Consider the following 10,013-nt stretch of genomic DNA (forward strand, 5'->3'; position numbering starts at 1 on the left):
ATTATCAACTTTCTAAGTCTTTCTGAGCAGGAGAAATCGCAAAACATAGTCATTTCTTCATTGCCGTCCAAAAACAACGCTTTTTTACACTCCTGTCTCCCTTTCTCTTGGAAACAATGACTTACATCAATCCTTTTACATAATTCTTGTTTCTCATGACATTTCTAACATTGCCCACAATTATCAACTTTCTAAGTCTTTCTGAGCAGGAGAAATCGCAAAACATAGTCATTTCTTCATTGCCGTCCTGTCACGGGCACTAGGAGTCTTTACCCAGGGATCACCAGGTGGTAGGCTTACCAGAGCAATGTAGATGGTAATAGGGTACTCTGGTAGCTGGGTGATCACGGAACAGGAAATGGTAACTGATGAGATGCTCAGGAAAGTCTATGACTAGCAGCACTGGTAATATGGAGGTATTAATACACGAGGAACTGTATGGACAAGGGCATGTGAAGGTAGTCAGTGGTCTGCGATAGCAAGTTGTACCACTGCTATAGTGAGGAGGAATGTCCAACAGAGACAAGGAGGTGATGAGAGTCAGCGGTCTGCGGATAGCAAGTTGTACAGCTGTCTGAGTGAAGGAATGGAATCCAAGCGGAGGTATCCGGGTAGTCAGTGGTCTGCGGTAGCAAGTTGTACCACTGCTATGTGAGAGGATACTGGAACAGGTGATACAGGAAACAGGGATCAGTGGTCTGTCATTAGCAAGTTGTACCACTGAATATATATGTGAGGAGGTGCACGGGGAGAGACTGCAACACAGGATATACACAGGCACCTTATACACGATCCACAGTAATATGCACAATATATATATATATATAAATGACTGAGCAGTTCTGCAAATCTAGAAAGTCACTTGAAATAGTCCAGCACAAGATAACACAGTCAATGATGGCAAAAGACTCAGCGGATAGCAGACTCCAGAAAGAACCAAACACAGTCCAGCAAGATATGCAATACACCAGCACAGTCAATGAGAAGTATGCATACCGTGGTTCAGAAGCAGGCAGTCAGATAGGAGTGCAGCGATACCTGAGCGGCAGGAGGCCGACTGGATGAGAAGTCCCTGGATGGATGCGGCAGCGGTCTAGTAGGTGCAGCGCACAGGTAAGTAAACCAACAGGGACACGAATCCACAGGAATCAGTAATACGTGGAACTGGACTCATAGAAGACCCAGGAGAATGGAGATGATCCAGCAGAGGAGTAGTTGTTGAGATACGAATCCAATGCTGACAGGAGGGTAGAGGCCAGCGGGACACGTGAAGGCGTGGAGAGCGGATCAGCAGGAGATGGACGATAGCGCTGACGGCAGCAGCGGGACTCTGCGCCCACGGAGGTAACCAGGGGCAACCAACAGGACCCACAGTGATGGAACACGGGATGGCAGAGTAGACCAGGAGCTGTAGATCCAGAAGTGTAGTGGATGGCAACGTGAGCAGTAGACTGGAAACACAGGAGAGCTGAGATGAGGCGGCAATGCACAGGGGCATCATGAATTGAATCTTGAATCATGAATCGAATCATAAATCATGAATCATGAATCATGAATTGAATCATGAATCATGAATCGAATCATGAATCATGAATCATGAATTGAATCATGAATCATGAAATAAATCATGAATCATGAATTGAATCATGAATCAAGAATCATAAATTGAATCATGAATCATGAATTGAATCATTAATCATGAATCAAATCATGAATCATGAATTGAATCATGAATCATGAATTATGAATCATGAAGCGAATCATGAATCATGAATCATGAATTGAATCATTAATCATTAATCAAATCATGAATCATGAATTGAAACATGAATCATGAATCATGAATCATGAATTGAATCATGAATCAAGAAGCGACTCATGAATCATGAATCATGAATTGAATCATGACCCATGAATTGAATCATGAATCATGACCCATGAATTGAATCATGAATCATGAATTGAATCATGAATCATGAATTGAATCATGAATCATGAATTGAATCATGAATTATGAATCATGAATCATAAATTGAAGCATGAATCATGAAATAAATCATTAATCATGATTTGAATCAAGAATTGAATCATAAATCATGAAATGAATCATGAAATGAATCATGAATCACAAATTGAATCATGAATCATGAATCGAATCATGAATCATGAATAATAAATCATGAATTGAATCATGAATCATGAATTGAATCATGAATCAAGAATTGAATTATGAATCATGAATCGAATCATGAATCATGAATTGAAACATGAATCGAATCATGAATCATGAATCGAATCATGAATTGAATCATGAATTAAGAATCATGAATCATGAATCGAATCATGAATCATGAATTGAATCATGAATTGAATCATGAATCATGAATTAAAACATGAATCATGAATTGAATCATGATTTAAAACATGAATTATTAATTGAATCATGAATCATGAATTGAATCATGAATTGAATCATGAATCAAGAATCATGAAATAAATCATGAATTGAATCAAGATTCATGAACCATGAATTGAATCATGAAATAAATCATGAATCATGAATTAAATCATAATACATGAATCATGAATTGAATCATGAATCATGAATCATGAATTGAATCATGAATTAAGAATTGAATCATGAATCATGAATCGAATCATGAATCATGAATCATGAATTAAATCATGAATAAAATCATGAATGATGAATCGAATCATGAATGATGAATCGAATCATGAATCATGAATTGAATCATGAATTAGGAATCATGAATCATGAATTGAATCTTGAATCATGAATCGAATCATGAATCATGAATCGAATCATGAATTATAAATCGAATCATGAATCATGATTTGAATCAAGAATCATGAATCGAATCATGAATCATGAATCGAATCATGAATCATGAATCGAATCATGAATCATGAATTATAAATCGAATCATGAATCATGATTCGAATCAAGAATCATGAATCGAATCATGAATCATGAATCGAATCATGAATTTACAAATCATGAATTAAATTATGAATCATGAATTATGAATCGAATCATGAATCACAAATCATGAATTAAATCATGAAATGAATTATGAATCATGAAGGAAATCATGAATCATGAATTGAATCATAAATCATGAAATGAATCATGAAATGAATCATGAATCATGATTTGAATCATGAATCATGAATTGAATCATGAATCATGAATTGAATCATGAATCATGAATTGAATCATTAATCATGAATCAAATCATGAATCATGAATCGAATCATGAATCATGAATTGAATCATGAATCATGAATTGAATCATTAATCATGAATCAAATCATGAATCATGAATTGAATCATGAATCATGAATCATGAATTGAATCATGAATCATGAAGCGAATCATGAATCAAATCATGAATCATGAATTGAATCATGAATCATGAATTGAATCATGAATCATGAATTGAATCATTAATCATGAATCAAATCATGAATCATGAATTGAATCATGAATCATGAATTGAATCATGAATCATGAATTAAATCATGAATCATGAATTGAATCATTAATCATGAATCAAATCATGAATCATGAATTGAATCATGAATCATGAATCATGAATTGAATCATTAATCATGAATCAAATCATGAATCATGAATTGAATCATGAATCATGAATAATGAATCATGAATTGAATCATGAATCATGAATTGAGTCATTAATCATGAATCAAATCATGAATCATGAATTGAATCATGAATCATGAATTGAATCATGAATCATGAATTGAATCATGAATCATGAAGCGAATCATGAATCATGAATCATGAATTGAATCATTAATCATGAATCAAATCATGAATCATGAATCAAATTATGAATTGAATCATGAATCATGAAGCGAATCATGAATCATGAATCATGAATTGAATCATGAATCATGAATTGAATCATGAATTATGAATCATAAATTGAATCATGAATTGAATCATTAACTGAATCATGAATCATGAATCATGAATTGAATCATGAATCATGAATTAAATCATGAATCATGAATCATGAATTGGATCATGAATCATAAATTGAAGCATGAATCATGAAATGAATCATGATTTGAATCAAGAATTGAATCATAAATCATTAAATGAATCATGAAATTAATCATGAATCACAAATTGAATCATGAATCGAATCATGAATCATGAATCATAAATCATGAATCATGAATAATGAATTATGAATTGAATCATGAATCGAATCATGAATCATGAATTGAATCCAGAATCGAATCATGAATCATGAATCGAATCATGATTTATGAATTGAATCATGAATTAAGAATCATGAATCATGAATCGAATAATAAATCATGAATTGAATCATGAATTGAATCATGAATCATGAATTGAATCATGATTTAAAACATGAATTATTAATTGAATCATGAATCATGAATTGAATCATGAATTGAATCATGAATCAAGAATCATGAAATAAATCATGAATCGAATCAAGATTCATAAACAATGAATTGAATCATGAAATAAATCATGAATCATGAATTAAATCATAAAACATGAATCATGAATTGAATCATGAATCATGAATCATGAATTGAATCATGAATCATAAATTAAGAATTGAATCATGAATCATGAATCGAATCAAGAATCATGAATCGAATCATGAATCATGAATCGAATCATGAATCAGAAATCATGAACTAAATTATGAATCATGAATTATGAATCAAATCATGAATCATAAATCATGAATTAAATCATGAATCATGAATCATAAAATTAATCATGAATCATGAATTGAATCATTAATCATGAATCAAATCATGAATCATGAATTGAATCATGAATCATGAATTGAATCATGAATCATGAATTGAATCATGAATCATGAATTGAATCATTAATCATGAATCAAATCATGAATCATGATTTGAATCATGAATCATGAATTGAATCATGAATCATGAAGCGAATCATGAATCATGAATCATGAATTAAATCATTAATCATATATCAAATCATGAATCATGAATTGAATCATGAATCATGAATTGAATCATGAATCATGAATTGAATCATGAATCATGAAGCGAATCATGAATCATGAATCATGAATCATGAATTGAATCATGAATCATAATTTGAATCATGAATTATGAATCATAAATTGAATCATTAATTGAATCATTAATTGAATCATGAATCATGAATTGAATCATGAATCATGAATTGAATCATGAATCATGAATCATGAATTGAATCATGAATCATGAATCATGAATTGAATCATGAATCATGAATTGAATCATGAATCATAAATTGAAGCATGAATCATGAAATGAATCATGAAATAAATCATGAATCATGATTTGAATCAAGAATTGAATCATAAATCATGAAATGAATCATGAAATGAATCATGAATCACAAATTGAATCATGAATCATGAATCGAATCATGAATTGAATCATGAATCATGAATTAAAACATGAATCATGAATTGAATCATGATTTAAAATATGAATTATTAATTGAATCATGAATCATGAATTGAATCATGAATTGAATCATGAATCAAGAATCATGAAATAAATCATGAATTGAATCAAGATTCATGAACCATGAATTGAATCATGAAATAAATCATGAATCATGAATTAAATCATAAAACATGAATCATGAATTGAATCATGAATCATGAATCATGAATTGAATCATGAATCATGAATTAAGAATTGAATCATGAATCATGAATCAAATCATGAATCATGAATTGAATCATGAATTGAATCATGAATCAAATCATGAATCATGAATCGAATCATAAATCATGAATTGAATCATGAATTGAATCATGAATCATGAATTAAAACATGAATCATGAATTGAATCATGATTTAAAACATGAATTATTAATTGAATCATGAATCATGAATTGAATCATGAATTGAATCATGAATCAAGAATCATGAAATAAATCATGAATCGAATCAAGATTCATAAACCATGAATTGAATCATGAAATAAATCATGAATCATGAATTAAATCATAAAACATGAATCATGAATTGAATCATGAATCATGAATTGAATCATGAATCATAAATTAAGAATTGAATCATGAATCATGAATCGAATCAAGAATCATGAATCAAATCATGAATCATGAATCGAATCATGAATCAGAAATCATGAATTAAATCATGAATCATGAATCATAAAATTAATCATGAATCATGAAAAAAATCATGAATCATGAATCATGAATCATGAATTGAATCATTAATCATGAATCAAATCATGAATCATGAATTGAATCATGAATCATGAATAATGAATCATGAATTGAATCATGAATCATGAATTGAGTCATTAATCATGAATCAAATCATGAATCATGAATTGAATCATGAATCATGAATTGAATCATGAATCATGAATTGAATCATGAATTGAATCATTAATCATGAATCAAATCATGAATCATGAATTGAATCATGAATCATGAAGCGAATCATGAATCATGAATCATGAATTGAATCATTAATCATGAATCAAATCATGAATCATGAATTGAATCATGAATCATGAATCATGAATCATGAATTGAATCATGAATCATGAAGCGAATCATGAATCATGAATCATGAATCATGAATTGAATCATGAATTATGAATCATAAATTGAATCATGAATTGAATCATTAACTGAATCATGAATCATGAATTGAATCATGAATCATGAATTAAATCATGAATCATGAATTAAATCATGAATCATGAATTGAATCATGAATCATGAATCATGAATCATGAATTGGATCATGAATCATAAATTGAAGCATGAATCATGAAATGAATCATGATTTGAATCAAGAATTGAATCATAAATCATGAAATGAATCATGAAATTAATCATGAATCACAAATTGAATCATGAATCATGAATCGAATCATGAATCATGAATCATGAATAATGAATTATGAATTGAATCATGAATCGAATCATGAATCATGAATTGAATCCAGAATCGAATCATGAATCGAATCATGATTCATGAATTGAATCATGAATTAAGAATCATGAATCATGAATCGAATCATAAATCATGAATTGAATCATGAATTGAATCATGAATCATTAATTAAAACATGAATCATGAATTGAATCATGATTTAAAACATGAATTATTAATTGAATCATGAATCATGAATTGAATCATGAATTGAATCATGAATCAAGAATCATGAAATAAATCATGAATCGAATCAAGATTCATAAACCATGAATTGAATCATGAAATAAATCATGAATCATGAATTAAATCATAAAACATGAATCATGAATTGAATCATGAATCATGAATCATGAATTGAATCATGAATCATAAATTAAGAATTGAATCATGAATCATGAATCGAATCAAGAATCATGAATCGAATCATGAATCATGAATCGAATCATGAATCAGAAATCATGAACTAAATTATGAATCATGAATTATGAATCAAATCATGAATCATAAATCATGAATTAAATCATGAATCATGAATCATAAAATTAATCATGAATCATGAAAAAAATCATGAATCATGAATCATGAATTGAATCATGAATCATGAATTGAATCATGAATCATGAATTGAATCATTAATCAAGAATCAAATCATGAATCATGAATTGAATCATGAATCATGAATTGAATCATGAATCATGAATTGAATCATGAATCATGAATTGAATCATTAATCATGAATCAAATCATGAATCATGAATTGAATCATGAATCATGAATCATGAATTGAATCATGAATCATGAAGCGAATCATGAATCATGAATCATGAATTAAATCATTAATCATGAATCAAATCATGAATCATGAATTGAATCATGAATCATGAATCATGAATTGAATCATGAATCATGAAGCGAATCATGAATCATGAATCATGAATCATGAATTGAATCATGAATAATAATTTGAATCATGAATTATGAATCATAAATTGAATCATTAATTGAATCATGAATCATGAATTGAATCATGAATCATGAATCATGAATTGAATCATGAATCATGAATCATGAATTGAATCATGAATCATAAATTGAAGCATGAATCATAAAATGAATCATGATTTGAATCAAGAATTGAATCATAAATCATGAAATGAATCATGAAATGAATCATGAATCACAAATTGAATCATGAATCATGAATCGAATCATGAATTGAATCATGAATCATTAATTAAAACATGAATCATGAATTGAATCATGATTTAAAATATGAATTATTAATTGAATCATGAATCATGAATTGAATCATGAATTGAATCATGAATCAAGAATCATGAAATAAATCATGAATTGAATCAAGATTCATGAACCATGAATTGAATCATGAAATAAATCATGAATCATGAATTAAATCATAAAACATGAATCATGAATTGAATCATGAATCATGAATCATGAATTGAATCATGAATCATGAATTAAGAATTGAATCATGAATCATGAATCAAATCATGAATCATGAATTGAATCATGAATCATGAATTGAATCATGAATCAAATCATGAATCATGAATCGAATCATGAATCATGAATCGAATCATGAATCATGAATTGAATCATGAATTAAGAATCATGAATTGAATCATGAATCAAGAATTGAATCATGAATCATGAATTGAATCATGAATCATGAATTGAATCATGAATCATGAATTGAATCACGAATCATAAAATGAATCATGAATTGAATCATGAATTCAAACATGAATCATGAATCATGCATTGAATCATGAATCATGAATCATGCATTGAATCATGAATCATGAATCATGAATTGAATCATGAATCATGAATTGAATCATGAATCATGAATCATAATTCATGAATTGAATCAAGAATTGAATCATGAATTGAAACATGAATCATGAATCGAATCATGATTCATGAATCATGAATTGAATAATGAATTATGAATTGAATCATGAATCATGAAATGAATCATGAATCATGAATCATGAATTGAATCATGAATCATGAATTGAATCATGAATCATGAATCGTGAATTGAATCATGAATCTTGAATTGAATCATGAATCATAAATCGAATCTTGAATCATGAATCATGAATTGAATCATGAATCATGAATCATGAATCATGAATTGAATCTTGAATCATGAATCGAATCATGAATTATGAATCGAATCATGAATCATGATTTGAATCAAGAATCATGAATCGAATCATGAATCGAATCATAAATCACAAATCATTAATTGAATTATGAATCAAGAATTATGAATCGAATCATGAATCACAAATCATGAATTGAATCATGAATCATGAATCATAAAATGAATCATGAATCATGAATGGAATCATGAATCATGAATCATGAATTGAATCATGAAATGAATCATGAATCATGAATTAAAACATGAATCATGAATCATGAATCGAATCATGAATCATGATTTAAATCATGAATCATGAATCATGAATTGAATCATGAATCATTAATCATGAATCCTGAATCATGAATCGAATCATGAATCATGAATTGAATCTTGAATCATGAATCATGAATTGAATCATGAATCATGAATTGAATCATGAATCATGAAATGAATCATGAAATAAATCATGAATCATGATTTGAATCAAGAATTGAATCATAAATCATGAAATGAATCATGAAATGAATCATGAATCATGAATTGAATCATGAATTGAATAATGAATCATGAATTGAATCATGAATTGAATCATGAATCAAGAATCATGAAATAAATCATGAATTGAATCAAGATTCATGAACCATGAATTGAATCATGAATCATGAATTGAATCATAAATTGAATCATGAATCATGAATTAAAACATGAATCATGAATTGAATCATGATTTTAAACATGAATTATTAATTGAATCATGAATCATGAATTGAATCATGAATTGAATCATGAA

Source organism: Mixophyes fleayi, unplaced genomic scaffold (genome assembly GCF_038048845.1).
Source record: "Mixophyes fleayi isolate aMixFle1 unplaced genomic scaffold, aMixFle1.hap1 Scaffold_32, whole genome shotgun sequence".
Taxonomy (NCBI): domain Eukaryota; kingdom Metazoa; phylum Chordata; class Amphibia; order Anura; family Limnodynastidae; genus Mixophyes; species Mixophyes fleayi.